Genomic DNA, 17,097 nt, shown 5'->3' with positions numbered 1-17,097 from the left:
GGGGCCTGAGGGGACGGGCCTGGGGGATGGGGCCCGGCGCTTTGAGGGGGGGTCCCCGCGGGGCTGCGCCTGTGGAGCTAGGGTCCTAGCACTGGGGGGGGGTAGGGGCCCTGGTACCGCGGGCTCGGCGCTGTGGGGCACCCTCTGGGGCGGGTGTCTGGCACCACGGAGGGCCCCGTGGGTGGGCGCCTGGCACTGCAGAGGGGCCCGTGGGGCCGAGGGCCTGGCAGGAGCCCCGTGGCCTGCACAGGGGCTCTCCCCGGGGCCGGCTGGCAGAGCGGGACCAGCTGCGCAGGGCAGGCGGGTGAGCGGAGGCAGGTGTGCTCGGGGGTGCGCTGGGTGTGCCGCTGGTTTGAGGTAAAGGCCCTGTGTGCGAGCAGGTGGGGGGCTGCAGGCGGGGGCACTGGCGCTAACCCAGCTCCCAGTAACCCGCCAGTGAGAGTGGCACCGGGTGTCTGGGGAGCTGCTTGGAGAGCGCGGTCCTCTGAGAGGTAGGAAGTGGTGGTGTTTCTAATTAATGCCTGTGTGGTAGCCTAATCTGTGTTACGGGGCTCTCGTGAGTATTGTAGCAACAAAGGTATATTTTAGGGTTTAGTTAATTAAAAATTACTTATAAATCTGCCTAGGTCCTGTGTTGCACTTAACTAAGCTCTGCTGTTGTGGCTGTACCGCAGAAAAAATACACCGTATTTATGCAGTTACAGCGGTAGTCTGACTAAGCTCCTGTAGACCTCTTTCTCTGCTCATTTCAATCATTCCTCATTGGATACTAAATGCTTGTTCTCCTCCTTCTGTCAGCTGAACTAATGGTAGGGGCGAGGGTAGGACTGATACCTGCTTTTAGCTACCTTAGTAGACGAGCACCTCCCTAGATCCCTGGGAAGAGTAACAGTGCTGATCTCTGCTGCAGGTCTTGCTCTCTGGGAGTGGGCTATGCTGCTCTTGGAACTGTGCTTGGTTGTAGGGCTAAAGGTCATAGTAGGCTTAAGATTTTGGATATGCCTACATGCTGGGATAAAGTTTTGTCAGGAGTCCTCAGGAGAAATGATGATATGAATTAGTTTCTGATTTCATTTTATACTAAGTTTCACTTTTTTCTGATGCTAATTTCAAGTACATATGGAAGTGCCTAATATGTGTTTTCTTTAGCTATATGGATATATATTTTATAGAAACTCAATATCGGTAGGGCACTTAAATACATGTTTGTAGTGAGGATGTGCCTGACTTGTTTGCAGTAGTGTGGTTCAAGCAAATAACTTGATTAAAAAGGCCTGTGTTTTATAAACAAGTATGTGTGTGTGTGTACATTTTATTTTGGAGTTAAATCCTTTTTGAGACTGATACTAAGGGAGAAGGTCTCTTCCCAACAAGCTAAATTGAAAGGAAAGAATATAGGAGTTGGATTCAGTATGCATAGTGATTGAATAAATCTAGCCATCTAGATATCTGTAAGCTCTAGAGTTTCACACTGCATTGCAAAGCATGGCAAGCGTTTCTCAACTGTTGGGGTTGCTTGCTTGTTTGTTTTTTGTGTTTGTTTGGGTTTTTTTTTCCTTCAAGGAATACTGTGCCAACACTGCTGACACTTGGCTTCCCAGAAATAGATGTTTAATTCAAGTGTTTGAATCCTGAAATTATGTTACTGTTTCTTTGTGGCCTATACAAATTAACAGAGTAGTAAGTAAAATTGTTTGATGAAGAGAAATACTGCATTCCTAGGACAGAAGATACACAGTGTAGGAAATTAGTAGTAAGTTCTAAGAAAATGTTGGAATAAACTCCTTAAATAGGATAAGCACTTTGATGTTTTGGTCTTATCAAAAAATGTTCTAAATGGTACTTTATCTTGAGTTTTTGTACTTTTCTTCTATAAATAAAAAAAAAAAAAATTCTCTTTGTTGAAGAACATAGCCAAAAATATCTGTCCCAAAGTACAGATATCTGTGAAAGCTTGCCAATCTGCAGTTGATGTTTAGAAGAAAAGCATGGTATTTTTTGAGCATTTTTGAGGAAAAGGATTACTTAATCATGCAAGATTACTTTCTATTACTTTGAGAACAGTTACTGATTGTTTAAAAAAACAAACACTAGGAGTGTGTCTATCTCATTTCACAAATGCCTCTTATGAAGATTGTCTCCGATTGTGGAAGTCGATTTGTAGTCTTAGGAATTGAATTTCTTGGCCATCTACTTGTGTAGCTTAAAAAAATCTTCAGTCTGAGGAAAGCACTGGAAGTACTTGTCTTGGTATTTAGATCCTCAGTCTCTGTATGCTGCATAGAATAATTTTGTGAAAATGCTGATGTTTTCAGGGACAACTGCTTGCCTCTGCATGGCCTGCAAATGCTGATCCTCTTACAGATTTGGTGACTCTTAACACGGGCAAAAGCAAAAAAGCCCTGACGGTATTTAACAGTGCAGTTAGCAGAACGGCACTTGTAGTGTTCTAGGACTCCTACTTCTCACTATCTCCTTACTTGAAAAACGTAGTATCAGTTCAAGAGCGTGTACAGGGCTGTAGTTAACTATGTTTATTGGATAAATTGAGTTGTCGCAAGCTGCATATAAGAGTATTTCATCCTTTTTTCATCCTTTGTGGAGCAACTGGGGAAGCAATAATTTTAGGACCAAAGCTCAATGGCAGCTCTGCTCAAAGCAGAGCTGCTGCAATTAAAACATGGGAAGCTTTTAATAAGAATTAATGGGGGGGGGAACTGTACGTGCCCATTTATTGGTGAGAATTATCGCACACTTGCTACATTCTATGCAAATAACAGTTCTTAGCTCTTCTGTTCACATGCTGTTAGGAACCTATGTCCACCCTGTAACTTAAAATTCTTCCCTGCAATAGCCCCATTAAGAAATCAAGGGAGGAATTACTTAAGCAAGGAAGACCAAAGCCAATCTTACATGGATATCTGGTGATCTAGTGGATATTTTCTTTTTCAAATTCATAACTTGTGTGAACCAAGTTCTGACCTCTGTTCATCTACAGTAAACTTGGTCATGTAATTTAACGTGGGTTTTTTTTTGTGGTGCCTGATAGTTATGCTAATAGAGTGCTAATGTTGTGATATTTAATGTTTACAGTGTTAACAGCAAAAGATAATAGCTGGGGCTTTATTGTGTTGGAGATTTTTAGTATGTTATTTATAGATCTGAAACCTACAAGATATGATATAAAAGCCTTCAATATGAAAAATGTTACATTTCTGAGCAGACAGTGAGAAAATTGCCTTTTAGAGGTCAAAACTCCCAATGCCTCTGGCAACATGGCCTTGATGTCATTTGACAGGGTGGAAACACAGCCCTTCATGGGAATAAACAGCCAATACCTGCACGATTCATTTTGTTAGGAGGGTTCTCCCATTGTTGCTAGGCAATATTTGCTAGGTGGAGTTAAAAAAAAAAAAAAAAAAACCAAAACAAAAACCCAAATGACAAAAACCCCAAAATCCATCCTCTGTCTCCTCAGAAAAATACTTCTTGCAGGTTGTCTTGCTATTGATATATTTTTTTTTTAATTGGGTGGTAATTTCTCCTTTCTGCAGAATTAATAGGAGAAGCATCAACTGAATCCCAATAGATGCCTTCCCCTCTGAGAGGCAGGGAGGGCAAGAGGCAGGAAAGGGTTGTCACCTGGTTAGTGGAAGGTTTCCTTTCTGTCTTCCTCCCTCTGTACCTTCTTAGAGCTGTCTGTTTGGCAATGCTTGGCTGTGTAGTGATGTGCAATTCTTGGAGAAGAAACATGGCAGAGACCAGCAGACATTCATTTGAAATGATTTTCATTCACTGCATTCTGGAATGGACTTGAAAGCAGGTCTCAGAGGCAACTTGTATATACCAGTTTGTCTTACATATTTATTTATGACAGACTTGAATCTTTAGGATGGTATTCTATCAAGTGACATACCCACTCAGTGTGATGTGTGTCTAAAAATAGGTCATTGTCAAAGGACAGGAAAGGAATTGTATAAATTTATAAACTAAACCATTGCAGTCTAGTATGATAGTGCACTAGCACACTCTGAAGCTGAGGTAATGCTGTGCCCAAAATTATAGCTTTCCATGGATTATTTTTCGAGCATAATATATTAGCATTGCGTTTATCAACATAAAGGAAGGCTGGTTGCAGACTCTAAAGATAGCTAATGCTAATGGGTTATTCCCAATGGAGCAGTTTGAAAATAGTAAAGTAAAACAAACCCGAGGTCATCTTGGAAGGTAGCAGGGTTGGGCCAAACTTTTATGCTTAAAATATCAGATTTCAAATTACTCATTTTTCATGTGTTAAATCATACCATAAAGCATTTATTTAATGCTGGGATTTAGGCATTTGGGTTTGAAAATAATTCCTGCTTTGTGCATTTGGCCAATGTGAATGTAAATTTTTTTTTTTTCTCTGCAGTCAATATTGGCAGGCCTGAAAAATAAAACCACTAAGAAATGACACTGTTTAAAAACAGGGCATCAGTAAAGGGATTTTTGTCGTCTTAAATAATCTGTTGATGCGTACAAAAGTGTGGGTTTTGGACTGTAACAGAGCAATGCAGTTTTTTCTGGTTATGACAGTGTAAGCACTACTATTAAGTAAGGCCTGGAACTTAGCTACACAAGTAATGCATGTTTTGGTGTTTAACTGCAGTGTTGTGCAGTGTAAACCAAATAGAGGGACTAATATTTAATTAAGGATAGACTGTGGAAGTGGTCAGTAAAGGAAAAATACATCAGTGTATAGGGTTATATTAATAAGGTTTGAAGTTACCAGGTAAAGGGGTGGGCAAGAAATAAAGGGGAAGTGTGACATCTGGTGGAAAGATGGTATCAGGAGCGAGAGCGCCATTGATGATAAACGGGCTTATTTGACATGAAAATGCATCATGCAGTGTTTGAAAATGTGTATACCACTGCTAGAGTTGAAACCAGGATGAGTGACTTATCCTGTGACCTCATAGTTCATATTGTCCAAACCAGTAAATATGGCAAGCCAGTTATATCCTCAATAAATAGCAATCTCTTTATCTAAGACACCAAAGAAAGCTTAAGTTGAGTAACTTCCCTAAACCCTTAATCTACACTAAAAATAAATTAATATGGTACAGGCTTAGCTACCTTTTGAAGATCCAAGTAATTTTTCAGAAAAATTCGTTGTAACTACTTAGATGATATATCCTAGCACTTTTTTGAAGCTTGAGTTCTTTATTGAGTCTTCTGTAGTACTACTTCCAGGTACAAGTCCCAAATTACTAGGACTGTCTGCTGTTGCATAGCCCTGCTTGCTCGTCTGGGAGATACTGGTCTGATACTGACTTGGAGATGCAATTGCAGGAGCCCAGCATTAGAGCCCATGTTTGGTTTCTGTTCCCTTACAGCTGGTTGGATTCTGTGAGCATGCTCTTCTGCAGAGTGCAGGAATACTGTTAACATTGCATGCGTGAGGGAGGAGAAAAAGGGGAAGAACTGTGTAGAAGAAGAGAGGGGGAAAAAGTGGAGATACCTTTTGCTTCGTGTCAGATTGCTAGAGTTAGAACTTGCTGTCCTTCAGCCAGTAGAATTTGCATGAAATCAGGGTGGGCTCAGAGCTGCAGAGATCTTGCTTTGTTATATATACTTCCAAAGTGTTATAGGATGTTGTGGAAAAGCAGTCTTCAATTCATTGAAGATCTTTGTATTAAGGATGTTCAGGAAGCTCCTAGCTCAGCTGAGAGGCACAGGGGAAAGAAAATAAGAAAATTTGTCTTAATCTTTCAGCTCTGCCTTAAAATGTCTGATTCTTCTGAGGTTTCATTTCATATGATATTGATCATCCCATGTCACACTGAGATTCTTCTGTTATGACTGCTACTGAAAGATTGCTTTATCCTAACCATAGTACAAGTTCAATCACAATTCTGCTTTGTAGTTCAGGCTCATCTCCTGTGCATAACTACCCCCTCTCCCCCCAATCATGTGGGATTTTCCACTTCATCAAAAGGCAATAGGTCTTGAGCTTGTCTTGTTCTTTATGCGTTTTTCTTCTATTTTTAATGTTAGCATATCACTTGCTAGAACAATATATTATAGAAGAGTTCTGTATTACTGTTGGCAGTGACTTTTTCTTGCTTTGGGGACGGACTCCATCTGCAAGTTTTTGCCTGCTTGCTCAGAAATAGTGCTTTTTGGGGATTGGCCAGTTCAAGCAGGGGAACTAGTTAGTAAAAACCTAAACCCAGAAATCTAGCATTTCAGTCATTTAACCTCAGCTGGAATGGAGCAACATTGAACTGGGATAGACCCATCTGAGGTGGCTGGCTTCTTGGTCAGCCACATGGAGCATTTAGCATCGGCATGAGTGAATAACATGTTCCTCAGGTCACCTGATTGTTAGTCACAAATGGGTGATATTTATGAACTGTGATGTTTTAGTACCATAATGAATAAAATACATTGTTTACTCCAAAGAGTGAACTGTTCTGCTGTGCTAGCAGAACTGAAATGCAGCTTCCATTAGTCAAGAGTCTTTGCTAATCTAAATGGGTTTGAGTAGAAGATGGCCTATGGTAAAGAGTTTGCTGGTACACTCTAGTGCAGTTCAGTGTTGAACACTTCCTTCCCAATCTAGCTCCTCCTCATCAGTGTGACAGTAATTAATTACCCTTTTCTGTCTGTGTTTGCTGGGATGGATTGTGTAGGCGGTGTCATACTTGTGGAACCACATCAACTAAAATAAGTTAACTCCCAGTTACTGTACTGTCATACAAAGACTGGATGTAGGCCAAGCTTCAGTTTCTTCAGGAGATGCTTGGTTTTACATTGTATCAGGCTGGGGGAAACAAGCCTTATGCTTTCCTTCAGAGAACCTAGTTGTATTGGTCAATAGCTTTCTGAAGATTATTGTGGGGTGTGTAGGTAGAGAAACGGCCCTATTAAAAAGGGGCCGATACTCTAGTTTAAGTGTTTTGGAAATCTAAGTGAGAGAATTTTTAGTGAAGTTGAGGCCTGATTATTTGAAAAGATCTCTAGATGTAATAAAAAAAAAATCAAACCAGAAGTTTTGATTGACCTGAGAGCAGGACTGACAAGTTTTGTTTCTCAGCTCTGTGTTGATGAGGAGACAGTTCTCCTTCTTACTAAATTATAACTGGTGATGGTACTGAGCTTGTGCTAGCACAAGGTGCTTTCTTAACTGCAGATGTGATCTCAGTCTGAAAATATCTTAATAAATTCACTGAATGGGCTTCCTTCTGTAGTATACTCACAATTATAAGCCCTTCATTTTTGCCCAGAGCATCTACTTGGATATCATAAAGTGAAAATAATCTTAATGTCACTAAATGAGAAAAAAATGAACATACTGCCTTGGAGAGAAACAAAATGGGGAGGGGGATTGAGGAGAACAGTACAGAATATTTGCTGCACTCTTGTGGACACCAGGAGAAAAATGTCCTTTGTTTTTCTGAGAATAATTTAAAAATGTGTTTTGTATCAACGTTGCAGCTTCTCAGTAACAATTTTAAGTTTTTGACTCCGCAGATATGATATACAGCCTTTTAGAAGGCTGACAGCTTGTATTTGTGCATCTTGGTTTCCATTACTGGTACTGATGACTGGGTGTATGGTAGCTGTTCTGGTAGTGTATATTGGGGGGAGAAGGAGGAAAGGTTCCTTGAAAACCTGTTGCAAAAAAAAAAAAAAAAAATCTCATGTAAGCCAAAAGTTGAAAGTAGGGTATGAAACTTGCTTATGGAAATATACCACTGGATGCCACTGTTGCTTCATGGAATGCCATACTAAAATAACATCAGCTCTGCTTACTTGAAAAATTCTGCTTTTCCTTCGCTCTCATCTTTAGTTCTTTATTACTTTAATCTTTGTTCATATTGAAGGAAAGGAGAAATCATGCCCCACTTATTTTCTGCAGCAACATGGTGACATGGTTCCCATATCTAGAAGTGACAGCTTGTCATAGGAAAGAAAAGGGAATGACACAAAGTTTTGTCTGTGTGTCCCCCGTCCCCCCCCCAAGGTAAAAATCTTCTTCAAGAAGAAAGGTTCAGATGAAAGAACAGCCAGTCTTCCTTGTAACTAAATTCCTTCTCTCTAGCTCTGAATCCTGTGTTAATCACAACTAGATTTGGACACTGAGCCTTTATTCCTGTTTTAATGTGATCCTACAGAGCAGAGCAGAAGGTCACTTTCACAAATGCCTGTTTATTTCCTTTCCCAAGTGTTGGGCATTTTGTACTTGAAAGAATATTTTTTTGCTTGTTACAATTTTTTCCTCCAGGGGGAAGCAAGAAGGTTGAAGGTCATCAGGTGAATTTTTGATGGCTGTTGCTTGTTTTCACAAGCTCATTTGTAATTACCTGATTAGCAACTCTGGGACTTTTCTTTGTCATACAGTGGGTTTTCTTGTATTTTGGCTTTTTTGGCTGAAGCAACCCCCCAGATTTAATTAATTTCATTAAAGCAATAAACCCCCCAAAATCTGAAGCCTGATTTTCAGATGGTTTGGTTTTTGTATTGTGTGCACCTAATTCCTATGCTTTCCTATGGGAGAAGAAAAAAAAGTTGGAAAAAAAACCCCTGAGCGAGTGTGGTGGGTTTTATTTTTGTGGTGGTTTTTTTTTTTTTTTTTTTTTTAGTGTCACAGTGGTGTATGCAGCCTGCTAGCCTGGCTTCTTCAGAGACAGGGACCACCTTCTGCTGTGTGCCTGCTTAATTGGGTAAGCCCTAAATATTGTTGGTTCCATAAAGCACTAGCCTAATTAATGACAGTAGAAATGTGGAGAAAAGGCAAACACAATGGAAATGAACTGTTGAGAGGGAAGAAGCAATAAGCATGTAGCCCTGAGAAAGCATGTTTATTCTCTCTGCGAGCTGGGCGGGAGAAGGCAGACAGCAGGGCTTCAGCCTGGAGGCCTCGGCAGTGCCATGGAAACGGCACAGGAGCACCATATCCCTCCGGCTCTCTAGGCCTTGTGGCTCTACTGCGGATTTAGAGGCAGCAGCACCCACACAACCTGTGTGGGGCTGCAGGAGGGGGAAGGTTAAAATGCATGTCTGTTCTGCTGCTTCACAACTCATTTATAAGGCAAATTAAGGGAGAGGAGAAGAAACAAGTAAATGTATTAAGCTTATTGTCAAAGATGGACTGGCAGCTGCAGCACGATCCCTGTGCTGGATGTCTGACAGCCAGAATGCAGTTTAATTATGCTACCGTTCACTGATAACTCTCCCATCTCTTCTGGAACCTGGATTGAAGTTTTGCCTGGATTAGATGTTGTAACCTAAGTTTTCCAGTGATCAGGACTGGATGCTAATACTGTGTCCTTGTAGGTACTGAAGGAAAGCCTGCTAGCAGAGCTGCTGCTGCTGTTGATGCTGCATAAACTTGTAGCAGTGACCCAGATAACATTGTGACTGACACAGTAAGTTACAGTGTCAGGAGAAATAAATGTCTCCTGCAGCCCCTCACAGAGCTCCAGCTGTGCCATGGTACCTGCCCTTAAGCCCCATCTACCCAAGAAGCTGGCCCACTGCTGACGGGCTGTGGGACTTGCTGGGCTTTGCTCAATTATGAACTAGTTGTATACGTGGGTTCAGAAAATACACAGTGCTTGCAATTATTTGGAAGTTATGGTAATCTAATGTACTTATTAAAGGACCTCTCCAAAATGGTTGCCTGGGCTCTGCTATGTCTGTTGAGAATTGCTGGCAGTCATCTAAGTGTGACAGCTCTCTGGAGATCAGTTTTGTGCTCTCTCCCCTCATCTACCACCCTCTGCTCTGTTGCTACTTCTGGCCTAGACCTGGGAGAGGGCTAGTGTTTAAATTATTCCTTCTGTAGCTCTGCAGTCAGCCATGTTTTCATCTCATCTCTGTCCTGAGGTTGAAATCACAAGTTCTCATTTGTGTTATGCCATGCAAAGAGAACGTTCTCCCTGTTATTGGCTTGCAGTAGGACTGGTTTCATTGCTGGAGAATACTAAGTGGCTATGCTGTGGTTTGGTGTTGTGGGCTTGCTCAAACAATAAAATGTGAGGTACAGCAAGACAAAAAAAGCAGACATCTTGCTGGTATCTTTGGACAACAACCTAGACAGAATTTCATTACTTTTTGTGGTTTGTCAGAGAAAAATAGCTAAATGAAGTTTGACTTTTGCATGTGAAGGCCTGGGCTTTTCAATATAGTATAAACTGGTGAAAAGTAAGATGGAACAGAGCAGGATTCAAGCCTGTGTTCTTCAGAAGTTTTGGTGAGGTTAGCTAGCTACCTAACATAAAGGGCGAAGCCAGAGAAGGATTAAAAAAGCATGGCACACAAATGAAATACTTAAGCTGCTGCCTCTTTTTTCCCCAGAGTTTGCTTGCTTCATCCCTTGTTCATTTTAGTGAGTGGATGCAGAAGATCACTGCTGGCTGCCTCTTTACTGGCTTGTATATACATGCAAAGATCAGGAATGCTTCCCACAGTCTTGAGCTCCTTTTGAGTGTTCCTTAAGTGTACAGAATTCAGTCCCTACTGCATCAGGAGCCTCTTGAAGATAAAAATTACTGGTTCATAGCCGTGACATCTTTTGTTAACTGGAAACCTTAATGCCACTGCCAGAAATGGTAAAGAAAGGTTCTGTATCTTTTACAAGAAGCAATAGATGAAGAGCAAATGTGTTTTGGAGCAGAGGTGGTGAGTGCTTCTCCATGCCACAGGCATTGTCAGAGTTGTACATGTGGCTCAGTATGTGTGTTTATAGCCACGAATCATTATGAAGCAGAAACCAATTGTTTTTACCCCATGTAAGCCTCTGCTTGCTTATCTATTTGAAAGTAGCAATTCATTCTTTTTGCTTTATTTGTAACCTTCACAATTTAATGTTTGTATAAATCTTAAAGGTGACATCTTCACAATGTAGGTCTTCACTTTACAGTCCTTGTCTTCCATCCTGCTGCAGTATGTTAAAAATGTGAGCATACTTGTTTGCAGCCTCCTCTTCTATGGGCGTGATCTTTGTAAATTTATCTGGTCTCTTAGGGGATGTTGCATCCTCTAGCTGCTGTTATATGGAAAGTGCATTGGTACAAAGTTATAAATAAACTCTTTCAATTGGTGCTGGATCTCTGTGGTTCTTTACTGCAAGTCTCCAAACTCTCAGAAGAGATTTTTCAACAGCTCCTAGCTCATAAGCAACAGCTTCCCCCGTGATAACCCTGCAGCCACTCGTTTTGTTCCTTCAAGCTTCTGTCTCTGTGTTGCCAACCTAATCATTAGACTGATTATCACTTAAGCTGATTGTGAATTCTGGTTTGGACTCTTTGCTTTTGTAGTGAGTAATTAGAGAAGGCATTTTTCCCCCCATCAATTTGTGCTATTCATGGAAATGTTATCACTTATAGAAGATAGAGAATAGATGTTTGTAGGTTTGTTTTTTTTTTTAATTGATTGAGTAAAAGTCCATGGGAAAGGTGAAGCTCTTAGCTGACTTCTAGAAACCTTGCCCTGTTGGCCTTGCTACATACTAGATGGTTAGGGATTTGGTGATAGTGTTTTACATGTTTATATTCCCCAAGGATGTGTTTGTTTTTTTTTTTTTTCTTTCCTATCCTCCAATGTCATGAAGTTAAGCTCAAGCTGTTTCTATTCTAGATAGGACAATATTTAAACAGTGCATGAAAACATTCCTCTATTATAAAATATTTTGAGACTAAAGTCTACAGGTTAATATGTGAGATTAGGGCAGCAGATAGTGGCAAGAGTGTCATCATTAAAGAATATTTGTATCTTTTGAAATAATGTCCTCACAGAAGTGTCAATTTTAAAGCTGTCCAACAACATTAGTTCTTTGATTAAAAGACATAAAAGATTAAATTCTTCATTCAGTTAGTGTGTAGGCTTTCCTGAGCATTCTGGGAGCTGGAGCAAAGGTAATAACTAAGGGTCAAGGGGAGAAGACTGCCTGGCTGGTCATTAATCTTATTTTTCTGTGGAACATAGCTGTGAAGAAGCATCTTCTTTTTTTCTTAAGCAAGAAAACTATGAAACTGCAGGTTTTGCTCAAGTCTGACTTAAGGGTAATTGAGGAGAAATAAGGAATGTTGAAAATTGGGTCTCAGTTTTTGGGTGGTTTTTGTTTGTTTTTACAAGAAAACTTGGGAGGGGGCAAGGCTTGTCGTGATCAAACCAGTCGAATTTCAGAAGAGTAAAGACTTAGTGAAACTGCTAGTATTTATGCAGGTTTGAAAGTGTGTGTACTGGAGGAAGGGTTATGACAGGGACAGGAAATCCCTGATAACTTCCATGTAGCTACTGTGGATTACGAGTACCTCTGAACATGAAGGTGTCTGGACTTCAGTGTAAGCAGCCCAAGAATATTCCAAAATTTGTCACTAATTCTGTGCCAGTGCCTTGTTCTGCTCCAGTTTTGTTGCTCGTACCCTGGCTACTTTTCTTAAAGTTGAAAGAGAGCGATTGCAATTGTGAGAGCAGCACAAGAAATCTAAGCGGTGCTTAGAGAAAGGTAGGAAAGATTTAATATCCATTTCTACTGAATACTTTGTCAATCAATCTTCTTATTTATTAGGTGGGGTGTTGAGTGCATAAAAAAACCCCTACAGGTCTAGCTACATTATTTTTGGAAAGTAAAAGGCCTTACAAAGTGAAAGTAAGTTGCATTACTATAATTTCATCCAAAGTACTTAATGATCTGAGATAAGAGAGGATGCAAAAGGGCCAAGTGTTGCCCTAAATAACATCAGAACTGCAGCTCTGTGTAGAGAAATACATGCTTTGAATTGGTAAAAAGGAGTTGTATTAATTATTTGGCATGCCACACTACACATGAACACCATTAAAAAGTCAGCCTTTAAATCTTAAAACACTTCCAGTACCTACTATCCTCATTATTAACATCCATATCTTACATTAATGCTGCTGGCAAGAGGTGAAAGCCATCCAGGGTGAAAAGAAATTAGTTTCATTTTTCAGTAATTATGGAGAAAACTCTGTTCACTGGCTTTAGTCACCCTCTCAAGTTATTCTAGTGCTGCTGGTTAAAAAGATCCTGATCTATGGTGTTTCGCTAATGATCAACAGTTTTAGAAATGACATTTTCCTTTCCAGGAGCACAGCATCTATTATTGGGACAATTTTTCCCTCTTGGTCAGCTGCCAGGTCTTTCAAAACCATTGGGAAAGCTTATGAAGGGTAAGTTCTGTGATGTGTGTTGTTTTTTTTTTTTTTTTCCCCCTCTCTTTTTAAACTTGATATCACTATTGCTTGAGATGCAAACTAATATTTCTAGTTTTCAAAGGAAAAGGCCACCTCCTCCAAGACACGTATTTAAACAATCTATGGCTGAGGGGAAACAAATAGTTGTTAGTATCACAACTAGATAAAGGAAGAGATCCTGGAGAGTATGACAACAATTAAGTGGAAATCACAGTACACTGAGGTAGAGGCTGTCTTACAATGTCATAAGTTCTATATGGATAAATAAAATATCTTAATTTGTCAGGTGCATTTTCCTGTTCTTGTATCAGATGAGCCTTTTGTTTCATAAGGTTGAATGACGGAAGAGTAAAAGATTGCAGTAGCAAGATGGTAATGCATTTTGAGAGATGCACCCTGGAGGACTGAGTAGGTACCTCCTATTGAGAAATATGAAGCTTTGGTTTGTTCTTCCTCACTATTCTAAACTGGATTTATGTGATACTTGAAAACATCGATGGTCAAACACAGAGCTGACTACTAGGTGACTTTCTACTGGAGGGTACCATTGCTGTTGTGGTTAATTGCCAGTACTTTTAATCTGTCTCACATGAAGTGTTGGTTTTCAAGTTACAAAAAGCTCCAGCAGACTTCCCATGCATCCATTTATAGTGTCTTGCAAAGGATTAATGACAGGTCAAGTCCGAGCAATAGACCAGATACTTAACCTGTGTGACCACTTTCTTATTTACGATAAATTCATTGTTCAAGTGGCCTTGCACCATCTGGCTATTTGCAAAACTTCTCTGATGCTTTTACTGACATTCTGTGTGAAATGTTGTGTGGTGTATAAGAACTGCTGTACTTGGGGGGCATGGTGGGGGATGATGACACTTAGAGTGATATTCTGGCCACAGAGGAACAAATAGTTTCTTGCTGGGATGGCTTTTGCCTTGGTGCCCCTAGATAGGTTTGAGACTTGATCTCTGACAAACTTCATTGTGACAATTTTTATCTTCTAAGAACTAATTGAACTGCTTACCTTTTTATTACATTATCAGTTCTACTTCAAATGATCCTGGCTGTAGTAACTTGACCTTTGAAGCAGTTCGGCATTCTGTGGTCAAGAGTTACTTAAGCTTCTTGTGCTTAGCATTGTACTTCTAAATGAAGGCAGCATCTTCTTTCGTTCACTTCTATCTGAAAGAACAGACTGTTTTTAAAAAAAAAAATTGCTTTTCTTGGATAATAGGTCTATTAAGTACCTGTAGCATGAAGTGTCATAAGTTAAATACTTTTGGTTAAGGAATTTAACTAGATATTAAAATCTTTCTTTTTCCACCAAAATACCTTATCTTCCCCAAAACTGGAACATGGGAGTCTGCAGATATTAAAACTGCAGCAAGATGTTTTACATGAATAGTTTATACCTTTCTGTCACCAGATCACCTATGTAATAAAATGTCCTTATTCTTTAAGGCTGCAGGCAGTAGGATGCAAGAGAAATATACTGGGACAAGCTACATAAGACTTCCCATAGAACATCAGAATTGTTCTTCTACTGAGTATGAAATCTTGCCTTTGGCAATAAGCTATATTGAATGCTTCAGAAGGGAATGAAAGGGAAAACCTTTCTCTAAGCAGGAGGGTAACTTTGAATGCAGAGCTGGTATGTGTGGATTTCTACCTCTTCTCCATTTGGTGCTTTGATTTTCTTTCCCTTTGTCTTGACTGGCTATGCTACAGTGCCGTTAGTTTTTTCAGTTCTTTGGGGCAGAAAAAAACCTAACACATGAAACTGCTATTGGTGAACTCTGATCAAATGCTATATACACTGTTGTTTCTGTTTTATGGTAAATATAATAAGATCTCACACTGTTATGGTATGGTAAAAGGTACAGTGTCCTTTTTATTCTAATGCTTGCTTAAGAGCTGTCTTTGATCAAAGTTAATACTTGTTTTGAGGTGTGTTTGGTAAAAGCTTAAAAAAACCCCCCAAACCCAACCCCCCAAAAAACCAAAAGCAGCCATGCACTGAGCTATTAGGTATATTTAAGGTAACGGCAAGACTTTCATTGCCTGTGTCTGGGGATCCCTTTCTTATTTAAAGAAATAGCCTCTCTCTGGCACTGACTACCCATACCTCTGGATGGACTGTACTAATGTCTTTAACTGTATTGCAGACCTTGATGGGCAGACAAGACCGACCTCATCTATGTTGTGAGTTTGAGGCTTTGATTATCCATTTAGCCTTTCAGTAGATCCTCCCTTCTTGCCCATGCTTTTGTTTGTGGGCTAGTCCTCTGGATTTGTGGAGAGAAACAAGTATTGGGAAGAAGGATTTTAAGACGAGCTTCCTCAGGATGTGTAAGCATGACTTGGAAGATGGCAAATGTATGCTTATTTATAGATATGCAAATATCTATACTTAGTAACTACAGATAAGCTGTAAGGGGGAGAAACTGAATGAAATAGGGAATGGAGGAAGATGATTTGGGTGATCTAGTAGACCAGTCAGTTCTAAAATGTCATTACCATGAAGGAGAGAGTTTGAAAGCCTGAATTGGGTCTTGTGCTCTGGCATGTTGATCGAGGTGGGAAGGCTAAGGGAGAGATTCTTACAGGAACTGTAAGGGTATCACAGGAGAAACTGTGAAAGCCAGGATCAGAAGGTGAGAAATAGCTGAAGCGCCACGCGAAATGTGTATGATTATAGTTTGGAAAAGAAAATTTGGAAGTGTTCTTGCCAGAGACAGGAGGGATGTGGTGGCTTTTACCAAAGTATGGACACTTGTGGAAGGACTATGAAGATGTAAGGGGCATAGAAGCCATAAAAGAAGCAAGAATGCCCTTGCTACAGCTTCTGTAGGTGAGAGGAATGCATATAAAGCAGTTCCACCACAGGACCAGTCCTGGCCCAGCTGCCCAAGTGTGTAGGTAGTGTGTTCTCCCTTGGGCAGATCCTGTAGTGCTTCTCCCAAGCCAGTTCTTCCTACATCCAAGGGTTCCGCATAGTTCTTCTTTTCCTTTTTCCCTGTAGCTGGCTTTCTGCTTGGCACAGGTTCTGTGCCCTCCCAGACTTTGACTGTACTGATTTTTATGCCCTAATCATGAGGGACCGCTGAATGAGGGAGGGCATCTATAGTGAGCTTTAATGTACTTTGGCTACCTGACTTGAAATTGGCACCTATAGCCACTGTAGCCTACCTTCCCTTGCAGTCAACCCTGTAAAGTAACCTGTGTGGTGTTTTGTGAGGGCTTGTGATCTTGCTGGATCAGGGGAATGATGCAGAAATTTTTTTAAATGTCAATGAGGAGCAAAATTCTTTAGGCTTTTAATCTTAGTGAGTTCTTGCTTCATTTAGTCAAAACCTTCCCAGATGCTAGTTACCAGTGAGACTTAACTCTGAAAACGTGAAGACTTGAGGGTCTATCTGATTCACGGGGGGATCAGTATTGGCCTAATGGGACCTTGGTTGAAACTTTAATTACAAGAAGACAGTAAAAAGCACTGTTTAAGAAAAAAAATTCCCCTTATCAAATTTTGTTGCTCATCTTGTCAGGCTAAAAATTCTGCTTAATCTTAATGATTAGTAAGAGTTCTTCATTTCTGTGAGATTTATAGTGGTGTTAAATAAATTACAAATTATTCGGAGGCAGAGTATTAAAGGAGATCTAATCAAGATATCCAGAATATTGTGACATATTTAAATCCCATAATATTTAAAAAAAAAACATTTTTGAGCGAGTAAAGATACTTTATATACAATTAGAGGCAGTATGATTAATAACCTTGGGCTCAGATTCGATGGCTTCCTTTGGGATTTGAGTTTTTTTTCTATATCTCTGGAACCAAATATATGCCTTAATTACCAATCAAACAGTCAATGAAGGCAGAGCTGAAGTGCGGAT

The sequence above is a fragment of the Haliaeetus leucocephalus genome, unplaced genomic scaffold, assembly GCF_000737465.1.
Source record: "Haliaeetus leucocephalus isolate CR32 unplaced genomic scaffold, Haliaeetus_leucocephalus-4.0 Scaffold92, whole genome shotgun sequence".
Lineage (NCBI taxonomy): Eukaryota > Metazoa > Chordata > Aves > Accipitriformes > Accipitridae > Haliaeetus > Haliaeetus leucocephalus.
The sequence above is the reverse complement of the archived record's forward strand: the minus strand, read 5'-3'. Positions refer to the sequence as shown.